The following is a 21462-nucleotide window of genomic DNA, read 5'->3' on the forward strand; positions in this document are numbered from 1 at the left end:
ACACCAGGGAAACTAACGACAGGGAACCACAGACAAATCCAAACAAGACACAACGCAGACAGAAACAAGCAAGACAGGAGGTGAAGACCTTTCAAAATAAAACATGAAACAAGACAAGACAAAACACCATAAAGACAGATCGTGACATCCTCTATGTCAATAAATGCAAGAGATGCAGCATTTTCTCAACAATGTTTAATTTACTTTTTTCATCTTCCTCAGACGTCACTCATTGGCTGTCAGTGAACGATGATTTGGACTATTACCCCAAAAACCCAAGCCACAGCTTTGCTATCATTGCAGTTTAGTCGTGTTTATATTCTACATTGGATTTGTAAGCATATAATGCTTCACCGAACACACAGTGGTGACTGGTCATTAGGGGCAGGTGGGGCACATGGTTAATCATCTGATTCGTCTGTACATTGCTGTTTTAGTCTGTGTTCTTCTAATTAGTGTCTACAGTGTGTGCCTATTGAGCTGTTTAGAGCCATGTGGGATAAAACCCGATCCTGCCCCTCCCTCTCACTGTCTAAGTGAACGGTGACTATAAAAACTATACTGCGCAGTGTGCGCATGCTCAGAGTATTGTCCTATTTAATGTGTATGGCAAACAAATAATGACCATAGGGGCATAGAGCTGCCATCCCCACCATACGTCATCTCACATAATTCAAAGCTGATTGGCTGTAAGTACGTGTGCCGCGACAAGTGTGGTGTGTGAAGAGGAGACGAGAGACACGTCCTAAAACCCGGAAGTAAGCTGCGCATGGCTTCCCTCCACAAAAAAGCAATGATATTTCTCCATAGGATTTTAGAAAATAGCTCAAAATAAGATCTGTGGGAAACGTACCTGTTAGATAAATGCACGTTTTGTTCAGCCGGATAATATCCACATGTCTACCCTACTTTTATAATTTTCTAATCATAAATCTATCGATTAGATTTATGATAGACTTTTGAAACTACAAGAAGATAAGGAGGACTTTTACAAAAAAGTAATAGAGATTTTTGTCCAGAAGGATAGGCAAATGGACTTCATCTTCAAGTCAAGGTAAGACTGCAATTTGATTGAAAATGGGATCTTACTAAGAGAGAACAATTCAATATTTAAATGATACAATTAATTTTTTTGGGTATCCTTTTGTTGAACTGTCGGTTTAAAATTAATCGAAGCATCAGACCAAAAAAAGGTTTTGAAAATAATATTATATTTTGATTTAGGTCAAAATATAATATTTGTAAACCTGAAGAGTCAGAGCCTCACCAGCCATGAACCTCACTGCAGAAGCTTATATATAGACATCTACGGTTTTTGTGCCCCACCACTTTTGTACATATAAAAACGCCACTGCGAACACAGGAGGGGGCTTGGCTGTCTACAAATAAAGACGGCTCATTTTAATTCTCCCCAAATATATTGAGAATGAACCTGAACTTTGAATTCTCTGCTCTCATCATAATCTTGGCAATCTTGTTAAAATTGTGAAGGCAGAATTAAAAATACTATGTAACTGGTTTGCAGTTTAAATTATCCCTTAATGTGTCCAAAACAAATGACATGTTATTCAATACAAAGTCTGAGAGTAGAAATGACTGCATTATACGGATTTGCAATACAGAGATAGAAAAAGTTGTTGCATGTACATTTTTTAGACCCTCCAGAAAAACGCGATTCTGCGATCGCAGAATTTACCGCGTAATCAGCAAAATGGCGCAGATTTTTAAAAGGCCGCATATTTATCAAAAGGCCGCATAATCCCCGCATTTTTCCACACAAAGTTGAGGGAAAAAAAAGTTAACTCGTCTTGACGTGAAGTGATGATGATGATGACGCAAAGTCATCATCTCGCGCATCACAGAAGGTAAACAACACCTAGAGTGAACGTGTAGAGCTCACACGAGAGAGAAAACACCAAGATGAAAAAATCTAATCCATCTCATTTACCGACAAATATTTCTGCTAAAGACCGGTCAAAGCAGTACCCCGATGTCTTGCACGAAAGTTGGGGGAAACTATTCTGCACCCCGTGCAACTGTGTGTTGGAGCATAAGAGAACATCGACGGTGACGACCCACTTTGATTCATTCAAACATTCGAAAATGCTTTCTGCTGCTGCGAACAAGAAAGCCAAACAACTCACGTTCACCGAGGCATCAACCTCCAAAACCCTTTCGAGGGCTACAAGAAACGAGGTGAGAAGCCTACAAGATTGAAGCTGGTCAGATAACGAACGAGTAAATGAAAACAGAATGAGGCGGAGAAGTGTGTGTGTGTGTGTGTGTGTGTGTGTGTGTGTGTGTGTGTGTGTGTGTGTGTGTGTGTGAGAGAGAGAGAGTGTGATTAAAATAGCCCAATTTATTTCACAATAAATAAACATTGAATGTGTTTAATTGTATAGTAAAGGGGTTTAACGTTAGTGGCAGGTTGTGTGTGAGAGAGAATAAATAAATAAGACATCCCAATATTTATTTTGTACGCATATTTCGCAACTTTCCGCATATTTCACAACTTCCCGCAATTTCACCGCATAAAATCACATAAACCCCCGCATGTTTGATCGCATAATCAAGGATTTTAGCCCGCATAATCAAGGATTTTTGCCGGCGTTTTTCTGGAGGGTCTAATTTTTAGGATTGCTTGTTGACGAAAAACTCAATTGGAAGCACCATATCAATTATGTACAGACTAAACTGTCAAAAACCATAAGTATTTTGTATCATACTAAGAACATTCTTGAAGAAAATATACTCTTTATAACAGTCTATTTCTCCCTTACCTTTACTACTGCTCCGAAATATGGGGAAACAGTACTCAACAAATCTACAAAAAATAATAACATCCCAAAAAAAAGTATTACGAATAGTCTGTGGTGTTGGTAAATATGAACACACAACTCCCATATAAAAAAAACCTCAATCTATTAAAATGTGTTGAGATAGTACAGCTTAAAACAGTACTGAGTACTGATCCACAACATTTTCCAAAACAAAATGCCTAATAACATTCAAAATCAGTTCCAAACCACAGCCTGAACATATGAATGTAAAAAAAGTCACTTGAAAATAAGTGTTCACAATGTTTATATGCAATTATGCATATATTATTATTATTATTAATTTGCCAAGTACATGTGTACCTATGTATATATTTATAGATAGTATTTTAATTTCCAAAAAAAGATATAGTTGAAACTGCTATTGACATGTGCAGAAAATGACCCTATATCTAGTTTTCGTATATATGCATTTGTTGTTTTCCTACCCTAACTTTTATTTAATTTTTTCTCCTGTTTTCTTTATTTCTTTGTACTCCTTCATTTCTATACGTTTTTGACGCAATAATGCCGCTGTATTAGGATGATGCACGGGAGGGCTACTTTCCAGAAGCTATGCTTCAGCCCTCCCGTTTATACTAATTTTGTTCATCTTTGTGTGTATGAATTAAACTTTATTTGTTTTTCGGATGAATAGAAAAAAAAAATACTTTCAGCTTGGGGGCCCCCTAGTGGCCGCGGGGGCCCTATGCCCCCGCATAGTCCGCCTATAGGAAGAAACTGCCATGAATGTAACAAACTGGTGCGCACCTGAAAACGGACTATTAGGTGTGAATACCTTACCTACCCATACCTTAAAGGTACCTTAAAGGCAGGGTAGGTAATTCACTTCAGAAACCCTTTTTGTTATATTCCATGGAATGCTCTTAACATCCCGATAGCAATGGATCAATTAAATGCTTTGACAATAAATACATACAAATATTTCATCTGTGGAAGCCGTGGTGCTGTAAAAAGCAAGTCCAATTATCTGCCTCGGCCCGCGGTAGATAATTGGATGGCCTACCTGCCTGTCAGCCTTCCATCTGTGCACAAACTTATCTCATGCCCTCATTGGTCATGTGCACGTTCGTGTGTGTTGGAGGAGGGGCTATGGAAGGAAGTCTGAAGGAAGATACTTTCCAAATTCTAGCGCACTCAAGCTGGTTTCTCCATTCTTACCTACCTTTAAGGAGCCGTACACATGCTGCAGTTTTTGCGTGGCTGTGTCTTTAGTTGTAAGCCCTGTTCATCTGACATAGGCTACTGATCATACAGTCAATAACGCCATCGAAAATAATATGCTACATTACAGTACAACTAGTTCTGGGTCTTTGTGTGTCATTCAAGCTCAGCTCTGTGTGTGTGGCACAAGCGCATTTTGTGTGAGCGAGCGAGCGAGGGAAAGAGAGCAGTACCGGTGATTGTTGTTATTAGCATCTGGTTAGCTAGCTATGCTAACGAATATAAAGAGCTTTTTCTACAACCAGGTGGAAGAGAGCTCTCTCCTGTCAGACTGAGAGAGATAACCTCAGCTTAGTGAGGTAAAGGCACACCTTTATATGATCATTATAGTTTAAAAAAAATGAAAAACAGGTATAAAATACAATATGACAGTAAAAAAAAGAAAAATTGTTATTAATAAACAAGAATACAGTTTAAAAAGGGGAGTGATTTGTAAAATATCCATAAAGGGAAAAGAAAATCAGTTCATATGGGTATTGAGAGATGTATCCATAGAGCTCTTAATGTTGCACTGTAGTGTCCATATCTTTCTGTTTTGGTGGCCATGCCACAACCGTGCACATGCATGCATGCGCGAGTCATAGTGAGTGTCTGCATTTTGGTCCTTACGCCTTTTACACACTCTCTCCAAAGTGTAACATAAAAACTTTGAAAATAAAACAGAAAGATATCTGGATTAAGAGGTGGCTTTTTCTTTGCACAGCATGAAAGAAAGGCGAAATGAATGGGCTGTGATTTTAGTTTCTTTAAGCAGAGGCCAATAATTTGCACAGCCCTCGGAGGATGTGAAATGGCCCTTGAGAGGAAAAAGGTTCCCCACCCCTGAATACAAGAGAGGCAATACTCAAATTTCCCCTCCTCGACTCCTCGGTCCTCCGGTAGTGACCCGGAAATGAATTTCAGCGCGCCATTTTGAAGGACGTCTCATTTCTCTAAATGCACACCGAGGACCGAGGATCGAGCGTCGAGGAGGCTCTCTGGAGGAGCTCTAACCGAGGAGACACTGATGGTTCCTCCACGGCTCCTCCGCGGATGCATTTCCGGGAACGGTGGAGGCGTGACGCACGGCCGGACTTATCTCAGCCAATGACAGCTCTGCATGCATCCTCTGGATATTATTTTAGAAACTGCTTTCATCGCGTTGCGATGTTTACAGTGAGAACAGCTGTGAGGTCCGTGCAGAAAGCAGAGCAGTGTACAATATCACTCAGTATAACAGGCCTACATTACTCTCTTTATTTGCTGTAGTACAAAGAGTCGATATTTTTCTAAGACCATTTAGTGCGTCACATAATAAAATACACAACGGCTGTAGCCTGATTATGCTTTAGGAGCTATAAGTGTGTGTTGTAGGCAGTGTATGTGTGTGTGTGGTACAGTATGTAGGTGTGTGTTGTACAGTGCGTAGATGCGGGGGACAGACGGGTCTCAGTTGGTTTGGTGTCCTCTGCTTACTTTTAATTTAATTTAATTTCAAATCTTTATTTATACAGATAAATCCCATTGAGATCATTGATCTCTTTTTCAAGGGAGACCTGCTCAAGTAGTTCCACATGAAACATAAATAGAACAACAAAAGGACATCATACAGCATCATTTACATAATTATCCACATAAACAGGTACCAATAGCTTCCGATTGAGTCGCATCCAACCGAGCTTTAAAAACATTTAGTGGCACCAGATTGTTCAATTTCTATTTAATTTGCAGACTATTCCAAGACAGAGGAGCTGCGCATCGAAAAGCTGTCTTCCCTAAGACAGTCCTAGCAGTTGGCACATTTAATAAAACCACAGCATTCGATCTCAGGCAGTAGCCACTTACAATTCTCCGTGAGATCAGGGAGCAGATATAAGATGGAAGTTTCCCTAACATGTATGTTAGGGAAACTTCCATCTTATATCTGCTCCCTGATCTCACGGAGAATTGTAAGTGGCTTATTATTATTACAAGTTAATACTTGTAAATACAACTTTTGGCCCGTAATTTCAATTCCCCATTTCAGCGACCAAAGAGAGGGGGGGGATATATCCAGTCTCTGATTGTGTTACGTTATTATGAGAGTGCTGAGCTCTCATACTTTAAATTGTATATATTTATATAAATATATTTGTGTGTGTGTCTCCGTATCTGTAGCCTGTTATTGTCTCATTATACCGCACTCTCAATGAATTCAAAGTAAATATGTGGGGGAACAATGTTCAGCTGATCTAACAGAGATACAGCGCTATGACAACACACTCGACAGCTGATGCAGCTGTTGCCACGTAATAATGAACGGACGTCGCTTTAATATGACCGCTCAGAGGAGAGGAGTTCTCATTTCTTTAAACGTCTGCTGTTTCCCCTCCTCTCTCCTCGGTTCCCCTCCTCGGTCCTCCGCTCGCATCTCCTGTGGGCGGGTCTAAGTCTTGAGGAGGGGAACCGAGGAGGGGAGTCGAGGAGGGGACATTTGAGTATTGAGAAGCCTCTAAGGTGATGGCAAACACCTGAACAGAAAGCCATTACATTCAGCAGCTGTAGTTGTAAAGTATGACCACTAGATGGCACCACTAACATGCATTGACGGACTAAGAGGATAATAAACAACAATAATGTGAACAGAATGAGTAAAAACATGAATAAATAAACACATAACGAGACAGTAAAAAATGAAATATATGAAAAGAGTTTACATACTTTTGAGCAAAGGTAATAGACCTCATGTATCAGAGGTAATATAAAAGTGCTGGTTAAGCTGTGGGGTGCATTTCTATACAAAGTTTCTCTCTGCAGTCTCAATTCTGAGAAAAAAGTTCGAATTTTTTGAAAAAAAGACAGAATATTTAGAGAAATGTAAGATCTTTTAGGAAAGTCCGAATTTCGAGAAAAAACTCCTTACTCTGATAAAAAAAATAGAGAATTTTGAGAACATTCCAGATATTTTTTTTTAAAAGGCAGAATTTTGAATTTGGACAAAAGTAAACATTTTGTAAAAAAAATCTGAATTTTTATAATGATACATTTTTTAGAAAAACACAAACAAATATATAAAAGTCAGAATTTTTTGAAAAAGTCGGAATTCCGTTAAAGAGAGGGAATGCTGAAGAAAAAGATGAGGGAAAAATGTCAGAATTTTGTGAAAGAAATGTCAGAATGTTTAGGAAAAAGACAGAATTCTTGGAAAATCTAAATTTTTACTTTAATCTCAGCATTTTGAAGAAAAAGTCTGAAAATCTTAACTTTTGGACAGACCTAAACAAACAAAACCAATGTGGCCCTTATTATCTGTAAATTCTTTGTTCTCAGTAACAAATTAAATGATACACAAAACAAGAAAAATTGAGTCAAAAATAATTTCCATATGTTTGCCACTAGAGGGTGCTGTGTCATATCAAAAGTGACAGCAGGCAGTGGAGCAGCAGTCTGACACCAAGTCTAAACTCTAAGAAGTTTCTTCAAACCATGACAAGTACAATTATAATAGCATTCAAACATGATTTGTCATTCCTCCCGCATATTTGTTACTCATTTTCAGATTACCATCTCAACTAGCAACCTCTCCCTTAATCTTTAGAGAAAACACAACAGTGAAAACTCTTCTCCTGGATTTAAGCCAAGAAGAAAGCCTTTGAGTCTGCTGCCAGATCCATCATGACAATCAGCCTGCATCCAACCATAATTGGCCATGGTATTCCCTCTGATATTAATAGCTGGTATTATATAAAGGCAATTTCTCTGTTGTGCACAATATACCTGTAACATGATGATCTGCGTCAGAGAGGCCAGCCTTGAGTGTGCAGTTAACAATAGTATTAATAACATTCAGTAGAACACAGGCTGGAGAAAGTGTGATGGAAATTAGCAGCCGAGGACAGACGAGAGTTCGCAAGTGGGGGGAAAGGAAAGACGTAAAGAAGCCTCTGTGGCACAGGACGAGGTGTCAAATAACAGGGCAGGGACCCCTTAGGCCACATCTTAAAAGACACACACACACACACAGGCTATGCCGAGGCCTGCGGTGGCATCGCTGTCAAGTGCCAAATGCTTGTGTTTGTGCTATGAGAACAGGAATGAGCTGCTGACTCTCAATGACACACTCACATTCTGAAGGAAGACTGAGGACTTTTAAAAATACTGCAGAAGTATTGATGATCATTAGCATTCGTCTCTTACATATTTGTTACTCATTTTCAGATTACCATCTCACCTAGCAACCTCTCCCTTAATCTTTAATCACAGAAAACACCACAGTGAAAACGCTTCTTCTCCTGGAATTAAGCCAGTGGTTCTCAAAGTGGGGGGCGCAGAGGCATGACAGGGGGGGCGCGAGAGACCAGGAGGAAAAATGGTCATTAAAAAAAAAAATATTTAAAAAAAGAAAAAAAAGATCATAATTTGAAAGATTATTGATTCGAAAATAATATGATACAGTACTATTACGTCTGGGTCTCTGTGTTTCATTAAAGTTCGGCTCTGTGTGTGTGTGTGGAACGAGCCATTTTGTGTGCGTGCGCAAGCGAGAGAGAGCGCACCGGTACCGGAGATTGTTGTTGTTAGCTTCTGGTGCTAGCGAGCTACGCTAACGGATATAAGGAGCTGTTTCCACAACAAGGTGAAGGGAGAACTCTCTCCTGTCAGACTGAGAGGCTCAGTGAACTAAGGGACTCTCTGAGTGTTTAGATAGTTAACTTTAGTCTAAGTTATATCTAGGGATGGGTACCGAGCCCCCGTATTAAACGGGCCCCGGGGCTGAATGATTAAAGACCATGGTACCGTTAAGCTCCGACATTAGCGGTCTTTTTATCGGTAGGCTACTGGAGACATGTACAAAATATATGTCATGTGTATCATTGCTACACAAACATTATATTGCAGTTTTAGTGTCGCCAACTCCGTTTCTAACATGCAAAAAGACTGCAAAAATGCTTCTATGATTATTTTTAGTATTTTCGATCTCTCTCCTCCGCCTGCTTGCGAGGGGGCGGGGCAGTTTACACACACGCAGCTGCTACATGCAGCAACACACACACACACACACACACACACACACACACACACACACACACACACACACACACACACACACACACACACACACACACACACACACACACACACACACACACACACACACACACACACACACACACACACGGAGGAGACGGCGGAGATAACGCGCTCCGAGGTGTGGTTACACTTTACCCGTCTCGATGCTCGTTGCCTAAAGTGCAATAAGAGTTTAGCATGTGAGGGCGGTAACACGAGCAGTTTGTCTAAACATTTAGCAAAAGTGCTCCACATCCAGACGGAGGAATGCACCGGGTTCGACTGTCTTTCTAGTAGCTCTGTAGCCCCATCCACGAGTAACGTTTCCACGTCCGGTGTTATGTATGCTAGCAGCAACACACTACATTATACAAACATGGGTTAATGATTAGAGGTAACTGAGTTATTTATTTTGTTAGTTTTGTTCACAATTTGTTTAGTTAGTTTACCTTATTTTTTTCTCCAATATAACCGATAAAAGTATCGTTAAAAGACCGGACCGATAAGCTGTATCGATAAAAGTAGTAGTACCGTTAAAACCTTAACGATACCCATCCCTAGTTATATCAGTGGGTCTCAAACGTTTTGATGTAAACAATTATTTCCGAGGCACACGTTTATATGATAATTATAGTTATAAAAAAATAAGAGAATCAATGAAAAACAGCTATGAAATACTATATGACAGTAAAACAAGAATAAAGTTTAAAAGGGTGATTTGTAAAATATCCATAAAGAAAAAGAAAATCTGTTTACAGTTCTGTTTCATATGGGTGTTGAGAGATATATCCATAGATCTCTTCATGTTGCTCTCAAAGTGCACCAGATTGATGCATTTAACTTCAATATTTAGAAATACATCTTCCCGGGGGAGCTTGCCCCCAGACCCCACTATGTTAAGTCCACTCCCCACCTATAGCACTTTACCCCTGCTTAGACCTATATGCCGTGAGCTGATTATCGAGCCTTCATTGTAACAGTTGTGGGTACGTTGTGCATATGCGTGGGGAGTGTTGCAGTAGAACATTCCACTGTAGCGCCCGGTACATTCATGTGAAACCCTAAATGTTTGAGCACCCTCTATGAAACGTCAAGCTACCCCACAGCACCCCAAAATAAATCTCTGGTGCCGCCACTGAGCCTGACTATTTGTGTTGGGGGGGCCCGACTTTTTTTTTTCTCCAAAGGGGGGGCCTGACAGAAAAAGTTTGAGAACCACTGACTTAAGCCAAGAAGAAAGCCTTTAAATCTGTTGCCAGATCTATCATTTAAAAAAAAGAAAAGAATGATGGATAAAATACTGCAGAAGTATTGATGATTAGTACAGGATAAATACACAACAACACACAACGGCAACGTCAGTGCGGAGTGTTTTTACCGCACATCATACAGTATGAATTCAGCCTAAGAATTCAACCACATGGGTTAAAATTGACACACATATTTGTCGTTAAATCCAATAACCCCTACCAAAAACTGTACGAGCACAAACAACAGGCAATAAGACTGTTAAACACCTGAACTGTTGAAACAACATCCATAACATTCATCTAGTAATTATGTATCTATTTATCTAATATATCATTCCAATAGCTTGCATATACTCTTATTTCACTATTTTACTTTTTTAAAACTATTTTTGCTTTTTGTATTTACTTTTTAATATTACTTGCACTATATTTTTCTGTTTTTCTGTATAATTGTGTTGCAAGCCTGTGACCTAAGATTTCCATCGACATAACTCTGTAGCTATGTTAGTTTGACAAATAAAGAACCTTGAACCTAGTGTAAGGTACTGTGCATATTAAGGTTAAGGTTTATTTATTGATATAACACATTTCAGACACAAAGGCATTTCACAGTGCTTCACATTAACACAGATTAAAGTCATTTCATTCAAGAGATATAAGGTTGTTTACAACTGACATTGTTAATACTAGGGATGCACGATATTGGTTTTTTGAAACCGATACCGATAACTTCCTGCTTCTCAAGACCGATACCGATAACCGATAATAATATAATATATATATTAAATGTACCTGTAGTTTTTGCACACCTGGTGGTAAAAAAAAGACTAGTAGTGAGCAAATGACATGAGCATTACTACTATGAACAAAACAAAGCCAAGAACAGTTTGGACTCTTCAAAGTGACCATATTTATTTTCCCAAATAAAGTTCTTGCCTTTTTCAAAAGCCTCGTCGATAGGTAAAAGCCCCGGTGCCTTTGCAGCTGGCTTTGGATTCGCTGCTAGTTTAGCAGCGCAGGCGTCTTCGTACGCTTTTAACACAGCATCGTAGCGATGTTTCAGGTGACTAATCAGGTTGGAAGTATTATAGCTCGTTGCCTTTTTCCCTCCTCGTGGAACTTCTGCATTTGTTAATACAAATAGCAAGCGAACTATCTAACTCTGAAACTTTGAAATAGTCCCATACTACCGACGACATGTTTGTTTACTGTCCTGGCTTCACGGCCGCACACCATTTACGTCACAGCCAGGCACGAGTTAGGGAGCGCTGGATTAGTGAAGAACTCCCCTCTTCCTAAACCACTAATACCACAGTACTGGCAAAACGGGAGGAGCCGAGTAAAAAACAAGCGCCCCTCATCCCAATCCACCCACACCGCAGTATTTCTTCTTTTTTTTACCCAAAAAATATATTGTATATTATCGGGCTATTAATACTGTTATCGGGTTTATCGGGATGACGTCATAATTCCTAATTATCGGGCCGATAATTATCGTGCACCACTAGTTAATACAGATGATGCTGTCAGAAATGCAAAGGTGTAATAGTAAAATATAGTTGTTGTGGCACGCCGTGTATCTTTCTGTTAATTCTTGTTGCTGTTTTTATTATCAATGTAAAGGCCACATGGAATAACTTGCTCGAAAATGAATTCAAAACTCCACTATCCATAAATCCCTATTGACATAATAATCACAAAATAAGTGAAGTCACCATAAACTAAATAGGCAACCAGAGAGGAATAATACTCATGTGTCAGACATACTTTTCACGAGTGAACAGAAATTGCTATTAATGGGATAACAGCATCATAAATAAACCCTGACTGTAAATAACAGACGAACTATAAATAGGAACAAACAAACACACACATGCACCCAAACAGGATACATTGCCGCTATACTTGTTATTTTTTCTCCATCTTTTCCTATTTCCACGCCTGTGTTTCCTATCTTCTCTTTCCCCGTGTGACCCAGCCAGAGGAAGTGCCCGGTTAGATCACCCTCCTCTCGACATCACTTCCTGTTCCTGTTAGCCCTGATTGTTCTGCAGGGGAAGGGAAGGCAGACGGGATAAGGGAAAGAAAGAGGAAGGGGGGTCTTTGTTTCACTATCTGCCTCACCTGCCTGACCCCCACCTGCCTGACAGACCTGAAACCAGCCAGACCCCCTGCTGGCTCTCTACTTCCTGCTGCTGACTGACAGGATATTCATAGCGTGCCTCAAACACTTAGACCACTAGTCTGAGCCAAAGTTGGGCATTTTTTTGTATTCACTGTTAAAGAGGACGTGTTATGCTAATTCCCAGGTTCATATTTGTCTGTTGTGTCTCTACTGTGACATGTCTGCATGCTTTAAAGGTTCCCTATTATACTGTTTTTCATCAATATATTACAGGTCTCAGATATATACCGAACATGTCGCTGAAGTGTTTTGGCTCCAAACACCAAATAGATCATTGCAGCATTACCCATAATCCCCTCTGTTTCAGCCCTGTTTCCAAAGTGCTGATTCTCTGTCTGGTACTTTAGATGAAAATAAGGAGCCCCTCCCCACATCCCCTCTGAGAGACATTTGGTTACAAAGAACTCAATGGTGCTCTAGGAGGAGATTCAGGTGATAAGGGGGGGGGGGGGTTACCTTGGTTGCTGATTGGCTAATGATTACTCAAGCCAAAACATCGTTATGACATCATAAAGTGGCCAAAATCTGATCAGCTCATTTTCAGACAGGTTTTTATAGAAATGGATCAAAAAGAGAGAGAATCTTTGTTCCTGAAACTTTCAGAGTCTCTTTCCACAGAGGGGACACATGTTGATGTAGAAGAGACATGAAGAAGAGGGGACACATGTTGATGTAGAAGAGACATGAAGAAGAGGGGACACATGTTGATGAAGAAGAGACATGAAGAAGAGGGGACACATGTTGATGTAGAAGAGACATGAAGAAGAGGGGACACATGTTGATGTAGAAGAGACATGAAGAAGAGGGGACACATGTTGATGAAGGAGGGGACACATGTTGATGTAGAAGAGACATGAAGAAGAGGGGACACATGTTGATGTAGAAGAGACATGAAAGAAGAGGGGACACATGTTGATGAAGAAGAGACATGAAGAAGAGGGGACACATGTTGATGTAGAAGAGACATGAAGAAGAGGGGACACATGTTGATGTAGAAGAGACATGAAGAAGAGGGGACACATGTTGATGAAGAAGAGACATGAAGAAGAGGGGACACATGTTGATGAAGAAGAGACATGAAGAAGTGGATTTTGCATAATAGGTGACCTTTAATGTTCAAAAAGCTCTTTATTTTTCTCATACTGCCTGTGCTGCAGCACCTCTTTTCACCCTCTGTCTGAAACCAGAGCCCAGTCTGCTCTGATTGGTTAGCTGGCCGGCTCTGTTGTGAATGGTCAACCGCTTAGAGATATCCTGCCCCTTATCAGGTCAAATGTGCTTGAGCGCTAGCCAATAGAAGCACAACTGTTACATAGTGATGTCACTATATGGCGGAAGTAAACAAAGGAGTCCAATAGAGGCGTATTAGAGATTTTAGCCTTTGCAGACCATTTACATGCACAACAACCTATTAACACACTTCAGGAAAAAGAAAACCCCCAAAACGCATAATAGGGTTTATTTTACATTTAGTACCGACTACCCGACTTTCACACCAATTTCTGGGCATAAGTTTCCAGCTTGAGTTGGTAAGAAAGTAAGAAATATGTTTACATTTTCTCTACATATACTGTATCATGCCCTGCTCTTTGCCAGTGAGCCTGTTTGGAACAACTTTAAAGGTCACCAATTGTGCAAAGTCCACTTGTTCTTGTCTCTTCTACATCAACATGTGTCCCCTCTTCTTCATGTCTCTTCTACATCAACATGTGCCCCTCTTCTTCATGTCTCTTCTACATCAACATGTGTCCCCTCTTCTTCATGTCTCTTCTACATCAACATGTGTCCCCTCTTCTTCATGTCTCTTCTACATCAACATGTGTCCCCTCTTCTTCTTCATGTCTCTTCTACATCAACATGTGTCCCCTCTTCTTCTTCATGTCTCTTCTACATCAACATGTGTCCCCTCTTCTTCATGTCTCTTCTACATCAACATGTGTCCCCTCTTCTTCATGTCTCTTCTACATCAACATGTGTCCCCACTTCTTCATGTCTCTTCTACATCAACATGTGTCCCCTCTTCTTCGTGTCTCTTCTACATCAACATGTGTCCCCTCTTCTTCATATCTCTTCTACATCAACATGTGTCCCCTCTTCTTCATGTCTCTTCTACATCAACATGTGTCCCCTCTTCTTCATGTCTCTTCTACATCAACATGTGTCCCCTCTTCTTCATGTCTTTTCTACATCAACATGTGTCCCCTCTTCTTCATGTCTCTTCTACATCAATATGTGTCCCCTCTTCTTCATGTCTCTTCTACATCAACATGTGTCCCCTCTTCTTCATGTCTCTTCTACATCAACATGTGTCCCCTCTTCTTCATGTCTCTTCTACATCAACATGTGTCCCCTCTTCTTCATGTCTCTTCTACATCAACATGTGTCCCCTCTTCTTCATGTCTCTTCTACATCAACATGTGTCCCCTCTTCTTCATGTCTCTTCTACATCAACATGTGTCCCCTCTTCTCCATGTCTCTTCTACATCAACACGTGTCCCCTCTTCTTCATGTCTCTTCTACATCATGTGTCCCCTCTTCTTCATGTCTCTTCTACATCAACATGTGTCCCCTCTTCTCCATGTCTCTTCTACATCAACACGTGTCCCCTCTTCTTCATGTCTCTTCTACATCATGTGTCCCCTCTTCTTCATGTCTCTTCTACATCAACACGTGTCCCCTCTTCTTCATGTCTCTTCTACATCATGTGTCCCCTCTTCTTCATGTCTCTTCTACATCAACATGTGTGCCACTCTTCTCCATGTCTCTTCTACATCAACATGTGTCCCCTCTTCTTCATCAACATGTGTCCCCTCTTCTTCATGTCTCTTCTACATCAACATATGTCCCCTCTTCTTCATGTCTCTTCTACATCAACATGTGTCCCCTCTTCTTCATGTCTCTTCTACATCAACATATGTCCCCTCTTCTTCATGTCTCTTCTACATCAACATGTGTCCCTCTTCTTACATCAACATATGTCCCCTCTTCTTCATGTCTCTTCTACATCAACATGTGTCCCCTCTGTGTAAAGAGATTCTGAAAGTTTCAGGAACAAATATTCTCTCTCTTTTTGTCCTGATCCATTTCTATAAAAACCCGCCACACAGCAGCAGCTCGTTAGCATTTAGCACTTTTGGGCTGAAACAGAGGGGATTATGGGTAATGCTGCAATGATGTTTGGTGTTTGGAGCCAAACACTTCAGAGACATGTTTTGTATATATCTGAGACCTATAATATATTTGAGGAAAACAGTATAATAGGGGACCTTTAAACAAATTGGATTCCAGACATGGCGCCAGACAGTGAAACTCATAGTGTTGTCACGTTGTTTCAACCTGTATTTGTAACCCTTCTACTTTTAAAGCACCTATTCATGCTCAGTGTTACAAACAGGTTGCTATTGTGGCGCTGCTCTCTCCAGTCGATGGTATCAGAGGTGTTAGCAGTCAGTAAGGCCTCTACCGAACAAATGTGCTGTTTATTCTCTTCATTCAATGCAGATGTGATGTGGAAAGCAATTATAGACACATATCAAGAGTTCACTAATGTGAGTCATGATCTAATTCTGTCTGCACTACTTTAAATTACCGCCTTTTCCATCTGTCGATGCTGCAGAACCAGGTTATGGTTTGTGGCGTGTTTCCTCACAGCACACACACATGTAATATAACCCCTTAACATAATACACCTTTATATCTTATCATTGTATGGGATGATTTTAACTTTTATGTTAAGAAAATGTATAAAGAAAGCATAATTAGACAGTATGAAGTTGACTTTTGATTGTGTTCTGGTTTTATGTTTCAGTATTTGTAAGCAACTATGACTATATTGCTTTTATTTAACTTTTTTATGGTTATTTCATTTGTTGTTGTTATATTTTTAAGAAGGGGCAGGTCAAATGAAATATGTTCTTCTCCCTGCTCCTTTCCACCATGCGCTATAAAAAAAAAAAGAACCAGTATAAGTGTACATGTGTTGTAAAGTGTACACGTTTTCTTTTAAAATAACTGCCATGGGTGGAATAAACAAAGAAAAATGTTTAAGAACAAATTGCAGTTGTGGAAGAAGTTATCAGATCCTATCCAAAACCTTTAATTAAAAGAGTGTGAATATTATCAACTTAATGCAGGCTTGAATTAAGAATTAAAAAGTATTTTCGTAAAGTGAAATATCCCTGCCGTTCTACAATTACATACAACGTTTTTGGATTTATATTACTGAGGCATTACTGTCTATGTTTCCTTTTACCACTACATATGTGTATGGCTGTGGTAATATATATAATAGTGTTGGGCAGTTTAATCTGCAGCTGTCAGACAAATGCAGATGTACTGGACTAAGAATTGTACAATACTTGAGAGCATTTTATTTTACCATTACAATTACATTACATGTTACTTGTTAGACGCCTTTATCCAAAGCGTCTTACATACTCAATACTGTGGGCAATCCCCACAGGAGCAATTTGGGGTGAAGTGTCTCAGGGACACAACGACATGCTGACTGCAGTGGGGTTTGAACCTGATCCGAACACCAACGCACAACCTACTGCGCCAATCGTATGATTCGTGAGTTCTTGAGATCTTTCTACTGGGGAAAAGAAAAGGAAGAAAGGACGTTATAAATACACTGTGATTAGGTGCTTGTCAGGAACAAAAGTGAGAGGTGAGGTGAGGTGGAAAAAAGTTTGACGGCTGCTGAGGATCTGAAGAAATGCTCGGCATAAATTGAAAAATATAAGCTAACAATTGAAATTCCCCCAAGCAGGTTGCTAAGTGTAGTTTTGGAAATGCTTTTGAGGGGAAACCACGCTGAAGTACAACCATGTCACCAGCTTGTTTCAGGTGGTTATTGTGTACCATTTCAACATGCCTATACATCTTTGGCCTTTGTTTCTGAATGTGTAATTCCATAATCAGTGAAAATCAATACATTACATCTACCAGGGGATTGCCGGATTGGTCACGTGGGCAGAAAGAGGAAAACAACCGTTTCCAACTTGTTCACACTTTCTCTGTTAAACAATTCATTCAATAGCCACTGCCTGAAAACATGCTCACGTGGTTCTTATCTTGTTTTAACAGCACCGACGAGATGCACAATACATTTATTTTCCCTCCAATTAACACGGTGAATAATACGCAGGTCCGATAAGGGCTTTTTGTTCCAAACAGTGTTTGTGAAACCGGGGAAATGTGGAGGTATTTTTCATTGTGAGCTTGTTGGCACTGGAGATCTGATGAACACGTCGGCCAAAGCTGCTGCAGAAGTGACGGGGGTCAGTGGGGGAGGTAGAGGAGGAGGAAGAAGAAAGTTTCATCCATATCTCAGATGCTAAATGCTCTCAGATATCAATCAATTATCATTATTTTTGCTGACTCTTGCAGGTATTAGCTTTATAGCAATACTTTGTTCATTTACTGTAACAAATTTTCTACTGGCATATACCAAGCCCCCAGGAAGTGCGCCGGAGTCTGATGAGAATATTCGTTGTGGTCAAACGGCGGTACTACACTTCCTTTAGGTTGCTGGGCCTGGAAACACTTTTTCCCATTGACTTACATTGGGAAAGAGTGGTCTGTAACTCGTTGGATAATTTTTTAAAACTAAATAAACTACCCAGTATGAACGTTTGTATAGCCCTTATTAAAAACATTCGTTCCTCAAGTTGTAAAAATGTGCTAATAACGTTATTCTGAGAGTTATTTCCCTCTGCATTATGAACGCGCATCTAACCCACGGGACCGCGCCGCCCGGCACGTTCATGTTACGTGTTCAGTACTACATGAGTTTCTCTTTACCCATGGATGCACAATAAGAACGGACCATATCGCCTTACTGCCATCCCACGGAGCTGTAATAATGGATATATTGCACATGTTTGCTGTAATTCATCATTTGTAAAATATTATACTACATGGGCTGTATGATGTAAATCTTGTACCGTAAAATAAAGTTAATATTACCGACGTAGATTAACGTTCCTGTAGCTTCTTATTGCACTTGCAATTGTTTTAGTTACTTGTGGGCTACTTAACATGAATAATCACAGTTACTATCCTTTTACTCCATCACATTTCAAAAAGAAATAGGCTATTGTTATTTTAACTCCACCACAGTAATCCATCATCAGCTTTACTTTTTAGATAAAGTTTTAACTCACAATTGATCATAACAGGCTTCAACATATACATTTTGTATATATTACCAAGTGGTTTCATGTACAACCCACACAAGTATCATGCTAAATGAAGCTCTGTTGCTTGGATATCACTAGATCCTGATGTCAGCGTAATATAAAAGTACATAACGATTGATGTGTAACTTAGCATAATTTACTAGCTAGCCGCTAGCTGCTAACTGCCGCCTCGTTAATATAAATCCAGTACCATGCTGTCATGAACGAGCGGTGCTGTTACGTGAACGCAAGGTACTTCTCAGGCATGCCGGGTAATCTGTGACGTTTCACTCTCTTAAAAGTTGGGCCATTTTGTCATCATGCGCTAACTCTCATAGGAATGAATGAGGCCCCGCCTCCCACGCTATATCCAGTTCTTATTATACATCCATGGCATATACAGTTGCAAGAAAAAGTATGTGAACCCTTTGGAATTACCTGGATTTCTGCATAAGTTGGTCATAAAATGTGTTCTGATCTTCATCTAAGTCACAACAATAGACAAACACAGTCTGCTTAAACTAGTACCACACAAACAATTATATGTGTTCATGTTTTTATTGAACACACCATGTAAACATTCACAGTGCAGGGTGGAACAAGTATGTGAACCCCTAGGCTAAATACTTCTTCAAGAGCTAATTGGAGTCAGGAGTCAGCCAACCTGTAGTCCAATCAATGAGACGAGATTGGAGGTGTTGGTTAAAGCTGCCCTGCCCTATAAAAAATGTACACCAGTTTTGAATTAGCTATTCTTAAGAAGCATTGCCAGATGTGAACCATGCCTCGCATTAAAGAGCTCTCAGAAGACCTACGATTAAGAATGGTTGACTTGCATAAAGCTGGAAAGGGTTACAAAAGTAAGACAAGTTGTCTATAAATGGAGAAAGTTCAGCACTGTTGCTACTCTCCCTAGGAGTGGCCGTCCTGTATAGATGACTGCAAGAGCACTGCGCAGGATGCTCAATGAGGTGAAGAAGAATCCTAGAGTGTCAGCTAGAGACTTAAAGAAATCTCTGGCACATGCTAACATCTCTGTTGACGAATCTACGATACGTAAAACATTGAACAAGAATGGAGTTCATGGAAGGACACCACGGAGGAAGCCACTGCTGTCCAGAAAAAACATTGCTGCACGTTTGAAGTTTGCAAAAGAGCACCTGGATGTTCCACAGCGCTACTGGCAACATATTCTGTGGACAGATGAAACCAAAGTTGAGTTGTTTGGAAGGAACACACAACGGAGAATGTATGTGGAGAATCCAAAGGGTTCACATACTTTTTCTTGCAACTGTATGTTACCGTGTGGTGTTGACCTTACATATTATTTTGCTGTTTGAGGCTCTTTACTATTACTCTATGAAGATGAATAATAATTACCTGTGAGCGGTGCAGTGATGACTTATTTTTGTAGGCCGACCATGAAGGGCTCCATTGATACAAAGTGATTGCAGAAAATAAACTATTTGGCCAACACACGTTTATGATACTTACATTTTTGTTCAGCAGGATCATCTCCACATATTAACACCACTGTGTGAATTGTGCAGCGTAAATTCAACCACCACAAGTAAAAAAATGCTACGTACATCACGGTAGGTAGCACTGGCCTCCATCAACACAGCTAAGCTAAAGGCGGCTAATGTTCGGTGTGATGACGTTTGGTAGTTTATTAAGTGCTTGTTAGCAATCGCCTTTTTTACACTTAGAGGCTTCGGACATTCATGAGTGGGGTATCTGACATATTTGATGTCGTAGAACAAAACGTGAGTTAACCACAGACCTTGTTTCAGGCGTCTTACGAAAACACGTAAAAAAACCCTGCTCACTTCAAGATGAGGGAACCGGGAGTTGTTAAATGCTGACTCATTTCCAGGTTTCAGGACTCCTTTTAGTGCTTCCTGCACCACTCCAATGGGATTAACATTCAGTATAGAAGTAGCTCAGTCTTTAGGGGCTTGGCTTCATAACGGGACAAGCACCAGTTAAAGTCCCTACATGGACAAAATAAAAAATGTAAAAAATGTGGGTAACACTTTATGGTAATTGTACATGAATCATCATGAATTCATGCAAAAAAAACGTCATGAACTATCAGTAATGTACAAGGATTAGTAGTATCTCATGCATGTCTTAATGCAGGAACAATACCTTAATCAATGCATCAACTAAGGTATCTCAATCATCATGACTTCTGAGTTATTAATGATGTGTTCTTCATATAGATCTGCAGTTAAAGTGTCAGGCCAAACAACTGACCAGTCACAGCAATTCAAAGTGTTGTAATCACGATTAACTACAAATCAATAATTTGGCGGTTTAGGGGAAACCGAACTGATAAACTTTTGAAAGAACATCTTGCAGTTATAGAATGGACTTACTGGCAAGGAAACAGGCATAAGAAAGGACCTCTCGGTCGTTGACTGAAGGACATTCGGGTCATGTTTCCCTGATTCACCAAGAGCTCACTGACTTCAGATATGAAGAAGATGGACATTTCAAGATAGCCCCTGTCCGTGCCTCACATCTATTATCATTACATATGAGTTTTTTTCTGAAAAATAAATCCCTGATGATCTATACATTACATTACATTTTACATTACATTACATTGCATTTAGCTGACGCTTTTATCCAAAGCGACTTACAATAAGTACATTCGACCAGGAAGACACAACCTTGAAGAAAACAGAATCATATAAGTACATCAGGTTTCATAGAGCCAAACATTTCAAGTGCTACTCAACTGGCTTTAG

Source organism: Gymnodraco acuticeps, unplaced genomic scaffold (genome assembly GCF_902827175.1).
Source record: "Gymnodraco acuticeps unplaced genomic scaffold, fGymAcu1.1, whole genome shotgun sequence".
NCBI classification, from domain to species: Eukaryota; Metazoa; Chordata; class Actinopteri; order Perciformes; family Bathydraconidae; genus Gymnodraco; species Gymnodraco acuticeps.